Source organism: Triturus cristatus, chromosome 8 (assembly GCF_964204655.1).
Source record: "Triturus cristatus chromosome 8, aTriCri1.1, whole genome shotgun sequence".
Lineage (NCBI taxonomy): Eukaryota > Metazoa > Chordata > Amphibia > Caudata > Salamandridae > Triturus > Triturus cristatus.
Genome location: NC_140591.1, coordinates 610685344 through 610699139, shown reverse-complemented (window position 1 = coordinate 610699139; position 13796 = coordinate 610685344).

Below are 13796 nucleotides of genomic sequence, written 5' to 3'. Positions count from 1 at the left end.
TTTTGAAAGTATTTTGAAACAAGATAAATGTAAGTGGAAATTGGAATCCTAGGGGCCTATTACGATGGCGGGCGGACCGTAACGGAACACAGGACTGACCGCCAGAGGTGCGGCAGTCCCGCAAGCCCAATTAGGATGTGCCCACCACACTAGGTGGCTCATCCTCGGCTTTAACATTGCGGCGGGCGGTGCTGTAAGCAGCAATGTTACAGCCCATGTTGTGCATTGCCATGCACAACGTGACAGGCACCTCGTGGTGCCTGCCACCTTGTGCATGGCAATGATGGTGGGTACGGTACCCCCCCAGTGCAGCCACCCACCCCCCAACCTCCCGGGGGCCCGCAATGGTCCCCCACAGTGATTTCGCGCATGTCTTTCCATGGCAGAGTCTCCGCCATGGAAAGGCATTCCACGGCAGGCATGCAGGCACCGCCACGATATTGTGTGCCTTTTCCGCCCGGCCAGCAATCCGACCGGCGGAAAAGCGGCGGATGGTCTTTCTGTCCGCCGCGGTGCCCCTCCCCATACTAATATGGCAGGGGGTGACACAGGGACATTTGGCAGGCGGTGGCCACCTCTGGCTCGACGGTGGCGGTCCACCCAAGATCCTAATAGGCCCCCAAGTTCCTAGCTAAAAGTACAGACGTTTTCTAATGTTTTATTTCACTATCAAGATGTTGTCTCAATTGCCTTTCTGGTAGCATCACAGATAACTCAAATATTATTGTGATCGCTTACATTTTTCCGATTAGTACCATGTGATCTCCCAAACATATTGGGGGGAATTAGGCGTTATCGGTCGGTTTATTTCAACCAATTGCAAGCTTCTCTTACAGGTGTACAGCTTCAAAACTTTAATATTGGCTTAATAATTTAAGAAATGTGCTCTGCAATGTCACAGTCTACTTTGCGGTGAGGTTTATAATGATTGATCAGAACAATTGCTATACATTGCAAAGGTTTAAAAGGTGTAAAAGCATTAAGAGAAACTGTTAAAATACATTAAACATTGGTGCGAGATGTTCTAGATTACAGTCGTGTGTGTAGACTACATGTGCTGTGTGGAGGCATGTTCAGGGCAAGGGGTAGTGATGGGCCTAGATGGATATGTGTGGCAGGCTAGTAGAATTTTGGTGTGGCCCATGGATTGTGTCAGTTTTAGGGGTTTTTGTGGAGGTAAGGAGCATGTTGTAATGCGGAAATGCTGCATCTCTGTGTAGTGCTATTTTAATCCTACTTTAGAATCTGCCAATAATTATGGCTCCTAAAGGTTACTGTCTCTAATTGTCTTGCACTCATCTGTCCAACTTCCACATTACTACACACACAAATCTACAATTGAAGAAAACATGTGTACAAACCACGAAATGAAGAACAAATGTGTGCAAAAGCACCTCAACTTATAAAATAGACAAACATACAAGCTTTTTCAATGCTTGTTCTTTGTTCTGTCTGTCCTTTACTGGTATCACTTTCTCCAAATAAGAATCCATATGCCAAGATTGTCTATAGTGCTGAATTTCATATTGTGGTACTAGTAAGTTTTTCGGCATTGTATGTGGACATAAAGCTGCTGAGTTTATGCCAGTGGACTTTTCCTCACCTGCAAAACACATATCATCCATCTGCACAGGAAATTACATCACTGGACTTCCCATCATCCATCTGCACAGGACGTGACATCACTGCAATGCCCATCATTCATTTGCACAGGAAGTGACATGTCTGGTTTCTCCTCAAAATGGTCTTCATTTAATGGTGGCGGCAATGCAGCCAGGCAAAGAAAGCGCACAGCAGGGTGCACCTGTGTCTTCACTACGTCTTTATCAAAGGACTGAAACCCATCAGAGCAGCCCTCACACTGCCCGGGCTCTGCCCACACCCAGTGCCAGGACCCCTGATCCTTCTCACACCCATATCTCTATTCCCCTGCGACCCTCCAAGTCATTAACCCCGGTCAAATTTGCCAGAGCTGCTGCTGTGCCTCGCCGCCCAATACTGCACTGCCTGTCATTTCACATGCACCCTCCTGCATTCACTTCACTTCACTCTGCCCTGTACCTCACACAGCCAACAAACTCACCATACAGCACCACACACACACCCAACTCCCATTACACTGCACCCATCCTTGTTGTGCAAACTTCTCAAAACTCGCTCACTCACTAAACACACCACCGAAATTTAAGATCCTCTTTACCAGCCCTGCTCTTCCAGATCACAACCTGTCTCCCTCCCTTCACCAGACCCTGTCATCGCAACAACAAACTCCCCAGATATAAACAGACCTGGAGGCAGAGTCACCATCATCTTCAAAGAATCCTTCCAGTTTTGCAACACCTCGGAAAGCACCACCAGCAACATGGAATACTTGACCCTCAAACTCCTCAGCACTGCCAACTACACCCTAACCAGCACCCTTATTTACCTCTCTCCAGGACATCACAACAACTCCAGCAGCACCATTGCAGACTTCATCACTTCCCTGATCCTCGACTCAAAAGCCTTCATCCTCCTTAGAGACCTTAACTGCCACCTGGAGGACCTCACCAATCCCAGCACGACCACCCTCCTTGAGGACCAGTCCAAACTTGGACTCACCCAGTGAGTTGAAGAGCGGACACATAACATCAGACATCTAGTTGACCCCATCTTAACAAGCTTCTGAGACACCACAGTAGACAACCACACAATGATCTCCTGGTTCAAACTCGCCCTTGTCAACTTCTGCATACTCATCCCTAACCACCACAGAAACCCTATCACCAGATCTTCATGACAAGACTGAAACAAAATCCCAGAAGCATTCTGAACTTATGAACCCCTACACCACAACCTTGACACACCAAAACCTCCTTGAATCAATCTCCACCTTCAACGCTTGGATCACAACTTGTGCAGACAAAGGCTCCACTCAAACCCAAGAAAGCCACAAGAACCAGACCGCAATCAAGCAGGCACACAGAAGGGCTCACCAAGCGCTGCTGCAACAACGTGAACTTAGATGGGGACAAAGTTAGGAAAACACTGACAAGAGAACTTTCAAATTGGCCCTCAGATGCTACCATAAGCAAATTAGAGCCACCAAACGCTATGCTCACCGCCCGCATCAAAAGCAGAACCAAAGTTCCAAGGATATCTTTGCCATACTGAAATAATTCACCTCTCCTGCAGCAAGCTCCACCCGTGTAGCCGCACTTAGATCCACACCCCTTCTGGGAACTCAGGCAAAGAATCTCGAAATAGTAGTCAAGAACCAACTCACAATGACAATAGGAGTGAATGCAGTCTCCATCTTCTGCTTCCACACATTCAAGATGCTCAAGAAGATCCTTAAATGGCTCCCCACCAACACTCGCAGAACTGTCACCCAAGCTCTCATTACGAGCAAGCTGTACTACAGAAGCACACTCTTTGCCGGAAAACAATGTTCAACTGATCAGAGGTCTCCATACTATGCAAAACTTAGCGTCCAAGCTCACCCTCAACATCATACTCGGTATTCACATCATATCGCACCTCAAACTAGCTCCCATTGAACAAACTAACACTCTTCAAACTCCTCATGCACACATACAAAGCCTTATACAACAATGGCCACATGTACCGCAACAAATGCATACATTTCCACAAATCTACAAGACACCTCTGCTCCGCTGGGCTCCTACTTGCACACAGCCCGCCACAAACCCCAACACATAAGCAGAACCAGATCCGCAATTCTAGCTTCTCCTACCTCAATGAAGCCTGGAACGACCAATCTCTGCAAATCTGAGTTACATTCTCAGATGCTACCACAAGCAAATTAGAGCCACAAAACGCTATGCTCACTGCCCGCATCAAAAGCAGAACCAAATTTCCAAGGAAATCTTTGCCATAGTGAAATAATTCACCTCTCCTGCAGCAAGCTTCACCCGTGTAACCTCCTCCCAGGACCTGCCGCACTTAGATCCACACCCCTTCTGGGAACTCAGGCAAAAAACCTCGAAATAGTAGTCAACAACCAACTCACAATGACAATAGAAGTGAATGCAGTCTCCATCTTCTGCTTCCACACATTCAAGATGCTCAAGAAGATCCTTAAATGGCTCCCCACCAACACTCACAGAACTGTCACCCAAGCTCTCATTACGAGCAAGCTGTACTACAGCAGCACACTCTTTGCCGGAACCAATGTTCAACTGATAAGAGGTCTCCATACTATGCAAAACTTAGCGTCCAAGCTCACCCTCAACATCATACTCGGTACTCACATCATATCGCACCTCAAACTAGCTCCCATTGAACAAACGAACACTCTTCAAACTCCTCATGCACACATACAAAGCCTTATACAACAATGGCCACATGTACCGCAACAAATGCATATATTTCCACAAATCTACAAGACACCTCTGCTCTGCTGGGCTCCTACTTGCACACAGCCCGCCACAAACCCCAACACATAAGCAGAACCAGATCCGCAATTCTAGCTTCTCCTACCTCACTGAAGTCTGGAACGACCAATCTCTGCAAATCTGAGTTACATTCTCAGTTCTTGAGGTCCGCAAGAAACTGAAGACTTAGCTCTTCTCTGAGTCCCAAACATGGCTCAGCCTATACAACTCCAGCTTTAGACCAAGAATACCCTCACTGGTGAGCCATGTATCATACAAATACACATAACGTAACATAACATAACTGTGGAAAAAACACCCCCCACCCCCGGCAGGGCAGGGAGGAACAAAAGTGTCACAGAGAAGTGTGGAGGCCATCCTTTTAAAATAAATAAATACATAAATAAATAACTGCAGAACGCAGGGGTACCCGGTTGAAAAATTAACATAAAACATGGAGTTACCTAGAGTTATGTGGGGTGAGAGGACCACCGTCCAATATAAAACAATAAGAAAAAAAAGGTGCAGAGATCACCCTCGTAAAATAATAATTTGCAAAAAGAGCACAATAAATGTAGACGGGCTACCGAACCAACCCCAACTCCATTTCAGTGTTTTAGTACACCAACACAGCTGTGTTGCTCTGCCTACACCTCCCCTCAGTCTGGCATATGACACATACTCCCAGGAGAGGTACGGGAAAAGCTCTGCAAGCCACAAAACAGGAAGGAATACAGGTAGGGAGCAGGTTAGAGAACATAATGTAAGGAAGTCATCAACAAAGTGCATGCAGCAGTGACATTTAACCGTGAAGTCGTAACCCTTTTCTGCATCATTGTGGTCAGGGCTGTCATCAACCCCCCACTTCAGCAGCTTGAGTGGGTGCAAGGGGGCAACAAGAAATATTTATCTTTGGGTCCTTTTGCTTGTTCAGAGATTGGTATTTCTCCAAAAGAAGCTAACAAATAACACTGTAAAAGGTTAGTATGATGTAGCTGTGGGGCAGGGGAGCAAATGGAACAAGAGCATAAAAGGAGGAATGAGAGAAGGGTAGATAGAAAGTTAGATGGATATATGGAGAAGTAGATGGATGGAAAGAATACAAAGGATGAAAATTGGTTGTATTGAATACATGGAGAAAAGGTTGAATGGATGGAAGAAGGCTGAATTAATGAAAAGAATAATAGAGGGAAGGATTTAAAGAAAGAAAAAGAAAGATAACTGAATTGATATAAGGAAGTGCAGAAAAATGAGTGGGTGCATAGAGAAAGAAGGAAAATAAAATAAAAGGATGAATGGATGGAAAAAAGAATCATAACAAGAATGAAGGATGGATGGATGGATGAAGAGATGGATGGGGTGGTGTCTGGATAGATGGAAAAAAGATAAGGGATGAATGGAAAGAATGAATGGACAGAAATGTGGATGGATACAGAGAAGAAAAGATAGATGGAGAAAATGAAACCATTTAAAAAAGAAGTAGGGAACAATGGCTAGATGGCTGGAGAGAAAGAAAGGCAGAAGAAAGATGAAAGGGGGATATGTGGATGGAGAAAGAAAGAAAGAAAGATAGAAAGAAAGATAGAAAGAAAGAAAGAAAGAAAGAAAGAAAGAAAGAAAGAAAGAAAGAAAGAAAGAAAGAAAGAAAGAAAGAAAGAAAGAAAGAAAGAAAGAAAGAGAAAGAGGGACAGATGGGTGAATGAACGAAGGATAATGAGAATGAAGGATGGATGGATCTAAAAAGGACAGAAAGAAAGGTAGAGAAAAATAATGGAAGGAAGGATAGAAATAAGTATCAAGAGAAAGAGGGAAGCAAAGAAGGAAGAAAGATTAAAGAAGGATGTAGGGCAAGAAGGGCATTTCAAAATTCACTGTTGGGCTGGCTTACTCACTTATTGCTATCTGATATGAATCAGTTGGTGGATTTTATTTTTCTGGCTACTCCCTTGACTGTGTTCATTTGGGTTTTACTGGAGGAAGAGACTTTAATGAGTGTGTGTGCCTTTATATTGTCACTGGCATCCTTGTTCAACGTTTACTGGCAAACTTAAAAAGATACAAATGAATTAAGATATAACTACATGATTTAAAATGAAACATTACATAATGGAAATATTTTGAGGGCAACTAGACATGAGTGAAACAGAACACTGCTCCACTTTTCAAAGACAGCACTGGAATTGCACTAAAATAAATGAAATCATGTGCATGCGTGACTTTCTCTCCATATATCGCTTTCTTTCTTTCTGATTTTTACCGGTTTCTTAAACTAACAGTCGCAATAAACTTAAATCATCTTTAATCTTCATTCCTATCTACTACATTCAGACTTATGCAGTACATCTTATAGATTGCATCAGCCACGTCAGTTATTTGTTTTCAGGCTTCTTAACAAAATGACATTTATTTTGCACCAATATTCACTGCACTGCTATGTGTCTTGAAATTGTTTTTCATAAACTCCTTTGAATACATTGTATTCGCCATTTGGTTCTTTGCATCTAAAGTATTGTTACTAGGGACCAGTGTGATTTTTGTTATAATTACTACCCCAAGTCCCCAGTGATCCTTGGGTCTTGCTAGTTGAAATAATATTACCATTGTGCAAACATATGATTGCAAGAGTTTTGTTTATTCCCCTTCAAATGGTTTCAGGCATTCTGCAGGACCTTTTGTTCATTATAACTGATAAATGTGGCTATGCATTGCTTTCAGTTATATCTAATTGCTAGTACATAATGAAGCCATTATAACAAGGAAGGGAATAAACATATTAGTAACTTCAAAATTAATTATAAAATGGACACACAAGTAAAGCCCGGAGTCCACTACATTTGGAAAGTGTATTGAAAGAGAATACAGTTGTTAAGAGCTAAAGGTTTTGCATAGTAGTACATGTCCTTGCCATACCTTTAGTATAATTTCTGTTGGTTTTCATAAATATTTAAATGTTCTCAGGAGTATTTGTTCCAACAATCACTTACTTCTGAAAAAGATATTCGTTATCTTGTATATACCTTCAATGTCTGCATGAATCTTCCTTACAAACTGCAGAGCTGTGTTTTACCACCAATCTTTCCTTTATGTTTTCCTTTTATGACAATTTCAGGGTCCCATAGAACTCTCCAAACTAAAGCTAAAATCTCTTTAGGTTCACCAGTTTGGTGGACCCGGAGTGGGGAAACCCGAACTTGGTCTCTCACCTTTTATTCTTAAATGGGTATCGTCTCTTGACCACCTGTGGATCAGTCCTGAATAGTCACTGTGTAACATACAATGCACTTACACCTAGGGGCCGGGTACAATGTCGTCTGGAAACTGTCCCAAACGAATCGATTCCGAACTAGTTTCCAAACGAATCGGGTCCTGAGAGTCCGGATGATTGATTACTATGCCTCCCAACATAATTCGCTCAGACTCGCATTGACTTCAATGGGAGCCTGTATTCCGAACGAGAACACAGGCTCCGTTCTAAACGAAAGCACAGGCTCCCACTGAAAAAAGGGGTGGTTGGGGAAAAACCTTGCAACCTGTGGCGGGCACCCCATGGTGCTGCAACATTGTGCCTGGTTGGGAAGAGGGGTCCCTTGGGTACCCCCACAGGCTACTTTTGTACATCTCCAGATGAAGCGGAGCCCGCAACAGACCAATTCTGGCAGCCGTTTCATCTCCGGCAAACCCAATCGGAACGGCTGTCCAAATCGGTCATCGTAATCGCTCGTCCGGATACCGTGTCCATAGAGCTGTACGAATCGGCTCTGAAAGACTCTGGCTGTCCGGATGCCTTTCGGAACCGATTAGGACTGCCGGGCATCGTAATCGGTCGTTTGAAAATCTGTACGATTCGGTCAGGAACAAGGGTACCGAATCGGATTCGGCAATACCGAATCCCATCCAGAGTCCTTCATACCGACAATGTAATCAGTCCCTTAGTTGGGTTGAGTATTCCTATATAACAACATCAAATAAATAAATATACAATTTGGGGTGTCTGTTACAGTGGGAATTAATGCAAAAGCAGGTAAATGGAATAGAATAACATTGCCATGGTTTATTAAGTAATTTCAACAGTCTCTTAATGTCTTTCCCCAAGTTACTATGGTAAATAGTCTCTCACAGCCAGTCCTTCTTTTCCTCTTTGCAGCCTTTCAAAACAGCAGAGTTTCTCCCTCCTCAGTTCTCCAACAGCCAGCATCCATCAGAAAGTAACCAGGTAAGTATTAGTAAACAAAAATAAAGAAAACGAAAAAAAACTTAAAAAGAACTCTAGTATTGTTATGATTTGTGCTTTCTCTTTCTGTTTTATCTTACTTGGGTTCTTCTTTCTTTACTACACATCCATTGATTCCCTTTCTGTAATTTCCTGTTCAAGTTTTGTTTTAATTAATGTTAGTCATTAATGTTCCTACAAAAAAGGTTCCTCAACCAGTTAACATGTCTTTTGGAAAACCCTGTTCTATAAAGTAGGTAAATCCTGACTGTTGCAATATGATTGGTATTGATTTGTTTTAAGGGGCTAGCATCTGAATATCTTGTAGAGTAATCAACACGGATCAGTATATCTTTGTGTTCTTTCCTGCAAGTTATGAATGATTCTACTATATACTTGCCCATTTGTCAGAATACAATGTCAAAAATAGGCCTGTGCATAGAGGTTCTTTAGGCAGAACATATGGCTTTGATCTTTTGAAACTGGGACTCTCCTTACATTTTAACATGCTTGAGAAAAAATACCAGCGCAGTAAACCTGACTAAAAACAGTCTTTTCTGGGTTTTGTCATGACATCTCCCCCCATTTGATGTCTGTGTACCAAATATAAGATATTGTCTCTGAAGGTTTGAGGAACTAACTATTTGAGTGATTGGTGAAGTCCTACTTTCCTATAGAGTAACGTTTGAAATTGGGTGTCTAGTTGGCAGAGGTATGCACCCTGTCTAAGTAGGGGTCACAATCCTAGTCAGGATAAGTCAGATACACAACCTAAATTAACATGCACGGACCCTCTGGTGGCTTAGCACAGAGCAGTCAGGCTTCTGTGCAACATTTAAATTACAGTAACAGAGTGAAAACACCACAAAACGACTGCACACCAGGTTCTAACAATACAGCATATTTATCTGAGCAAAACAAGACCAAAATGACAAATATCCAAAAAGTAGCATCATCAAACCTCATAGTCGCGACCTGCATCGTCGTCATATTGGCTGGAGGGCACTGCATTGATTCCGATTGGCTCAACGGTGTCCTTCTGTTGCTTTTTGCAGAAAACAGCTTCAGAATCCCCTTCTGCGGCCCAGACCAGGAGGGGGCACCCCTGCCAAGGATAGGACTCGCAGATGGCAGAGTCCAGCAGCACCAGCAGAGTTGCAAGAAGTCTTTTGTGACCCTGAGAATTCAGAGAACAAGAGGCAAACCCTTGGAGAAACCTGGGTTAAAGGATGTAGAGAGCAGGTCCAGTTCCTCTCACTTCCAGGCAAGAAGCAGCAGGCAGCAGGCTAACATAACAGAGCAGGTAGCAAAACAGTAGTCTCTCCTACAGCACAGAAATCAGCAGGTAGCAGGCCAACTCAGTGATGCAGTTAGCAAAGTGGAAGTTCCTCCTACAGCATATCAGTTCTTCTTCCAGGCTGAAAGTCCTTGTTTCCAGCAAAGTTCTGATTTGGAGGTGTCAGGGGTCCGGTTTGCATACCTAAATGTGCCTTTGAAGTGGGGGAGACTTCAAAGAGGACTTTGAAGATCACAAGGTCCCTGCCTTTCCTGCCCTGGCCTCAGACTCACTACAGGGGGGGTGCAGGTCTTTGTGTGGGGACAGGCATAGTCCTATTCATGTGCAAGTGTCAGGTCCTCCCTCCCAATCTACTTCAGGAAGGCCCATCAGCCTGGTGATGGGCCATCAGGATGTGAATGTCACACCCCAGCTCCCTTTGTGTGACTTGTCACCAAATGCAGACGTGTTTCAAGAGACAGGCAGAGGCACAGAATGGTTGAAGTAAGAAAATGGCAACTTTCTAAAAGTGTCATTTTCAGACTTACAATTTAAAACTCGACTTCACCATAAATTGTGATTTTAAATTGTGAGTCCAGAGACACCAAACTCCAAATCTCTAGCCTTTCCCAATTGGAAATTACACTTAAAATCCCAATCTTAACCTATGGGAGATAGATAGATAGATAGATAGATAGATAGATAGATAGATAGATAGATAGATAGATAGATAGATAGATAGATAGATAGATAGATAGATAGATAGATAGATAGATAGATAGATAGATAGATAGATAGATAGATAGATAGATAGATAGATAGATAGATAGATAGATAGATAGATAGATAGATAGATAGATAGATAGATAGATAGATAGATAGATCTTTATTGCACGATTAATTAACATCATTACAATCAAGGATCCCAGAACAGGGGTAGAATACTCAGTTAAATAGGAAGTTAAAAATATTAAAGCTGCTATAAAATACATTAAAAAGGTTATAAATAATGAGCGGCCCATTTGTCCACAATCTAAAAAACTCCCCTTTATCCCACTTCAGCCACTATTTACAATCCAGATGAGGGCTAAATTGGTTGACAGGTTTTCCTAACCCTGGCAAATCAATCATTTTAAGAGTGTATAATTCAGCATGGATGAGGTTCACTGGCCTTGGGGGTAGTAAACAGTGTGGCTACAGATGCCATAAATTTCACAAAATGGACAGCGAGCTGGACTTAACCTAATCTCAAACAGGCTTCTACAGTGCCTCAACAGGTCCTGACATTTAAAATGCACCATACCGGCTGAAGCAAGAACTTCCTTACCTGGAGTAACTTGTCACAGATGCAAGGTGCATGTGTCAATGACTCCTCCTCCTTTGCACAGAGGAGACATACACAGAGGAGACATTGATTGTCAGTGTCCATGTTCCTTCATCCGTACCAGTTAGATTTTAAAGGGATTAGTCCAAATTGTAAGTCCATCAGCTGATGTTTCATGCTCAAGCTAAGGGGCAGGGAAAGATAGGATGGAAGGATTCCTGGCTCGTACAGCATTGAGGCCATTCCACTGTGTGACGATTTCTTCACGACTTGTATGTCATATTCCATTGATATTAGCCATGCTTGTTTGATCAGCAGTTTGGCAGCCAAGGGCACCGGCAGGCCACTTGTCCAAATTTCACTTGCCTCCAGTGCCTCTAGGGAGTGATTTAGGTACCAGTTTGTTGACGGATTTCTTATCACTTCCCAGATTATGTTTTTTAATGTGTGATTCTTCACCTGCTTGGCTTTAAGGCTGTAGGCATATGTATATATAAAACTGAGAGAGACCCCTTGTTAGGTTCAAGGGAATGGGGTACTTTTCACAAGTATACAATGGCAATCCCCTCGCTAGCACACAGTAATAAAATGCTATTGCACAATATCACACAATTATATAAAACAATTAGATATCCCAATTTTCGTCACATTTATTGTATTTAAAAAGCATACATGTATCACATTAAAAATCAATTATACATTTCCCTCGAAACATATTAAAAACATATTAACCATATCATTGCAGAATTGTAAGCTCATATACAAATAACAACCTGTTATGAGCCCGCATAACAGAAAAACACAAAAGACAATGCACTTTGTCATGTATTACACATCCTATTGGTCCATCAATCTATATACGCAGTTTGTGATATATTTGACACGATTATATCTCCAAAAAGCTGCGGTGATCCCTTGGATTGTGTTTTCAATTGCGTCGACGCGTTTCGATGGAATCTCTTATAAGGCCATCTTTTTCAAGACAAATCATAGGCTTAAATCGTTGTCTGTTATATTCAATCCTATTGGGAGATAAATATTTTTAGTGAACTTAATTGGAGTTCTACTGGCAATAGAGTTAGCGACTTAACTTCTGTTGCAATGTTTTTCCTTTTATATCTATTCTATCACATTACATCTCCCTTGTTCTTTTCATAAAAATAAAAAAACCTGTAATATACCTTGTTCCAACTCATTTGTGTGAATACATCTTATTGCTTTCAATTCCCACATTTATAGTCCAACCCTCACTCTTATGCAGTGATGATTACACACATTCAAGAGTTAAAACCACCACTTGATATTATCGTTGTTCATCTCAACCCCAATTCATTTAAAAGGGCCCTTGATGCGGTATATCAGCATGGTTGCTAATTATGTGTTTTCATCTGTGTGTACACACGATACTCTTGCCTCTCGTGGGTATCCCCGTATACGCTAGTATTCATTTAACATTTTAACTCTTACTGTTTGAGTACGTATGGTCTCGTCCTCACCCTTATATCTAATGTCTGTTGACTCAACCATTACTCCATATTTTCTTATTGAATCACGTCCTCTGATGCTGTGTATTATCGTCCGTGATACGCACGGTTGAGAAATGCTTATTACTGTAATATAAGCAACATAGTATTACCTCTTTAAGATCTTAATCTGGCTGTACGACTAATAACCTCGCACTTATTTAGATGCCTACCATTATAGTAAAATCGCTTCCTTAGCTTTTAGAGAGATGAATTGCTCGATTTTCACTTTCAAATGGCGGCGGGGGTCCGTTATGATCCTCCCATGTTTCGCGTCACCTATTTACAAAATATAGATGCTCATCAGCGTAGTTCAGCTATAAACTAGTTCCATCTCGCAGATACCTAAAAAGGTGCCCAATACGAGAAAAACTACCAAAATCACTGTTTCACCCTCCAAAAGTTCACGCTAAAATCTCACCGTACGACATGTGTTGTCTGGCGTCAATGCAGAAGTACTCCTGCAGAGTCTTCCCTGTTTTTTTCTACCCCGTCTGCCTATTTGTTGTTGCAGACCTGGTCCGTTATTGGTTGAATTCTACACGTGCTACATACCACGTGGTTCTCCTACTGAGTGTGAGAATGTGTGTGTATTATTGTTGATTTCTCACACAAATTAAAGTAGCCTGCCAACACATTCGCTCCCTCACATTTTTTTCGTATTTTATTTGGGAGACTGTATACTAATTCTACTTTATTTATATTGCTTAATTTCAGCGTATCTGAAAATATTGCTAATCCGAGTGTAGCGTATATTTGTGTGCCGATAAAGCTTAGACACGCTATCTGACACCACTCGTCATACTGTTCTCGGTTTTATTTCCTTTCTATTGTCTCTCTTATCCTCAACATCATATATTCAAACACTGACCAACTTTATTGTTCCCGTCATTGCCTGAGCCCAGGAACATAATATCATATCACATAACGTCACAGTGTATTTCGAGTCATATGTGTTCTGCAATGGTAAGCCTTAGTGTGTGGAATTGAAATTATAGAATACTGTACTCCAAAACCGAGGAATTTGGGAGATATAATTTCCATATTCTTTCAACATTCAACATCATTTGTTCAAATCAAAACCCCA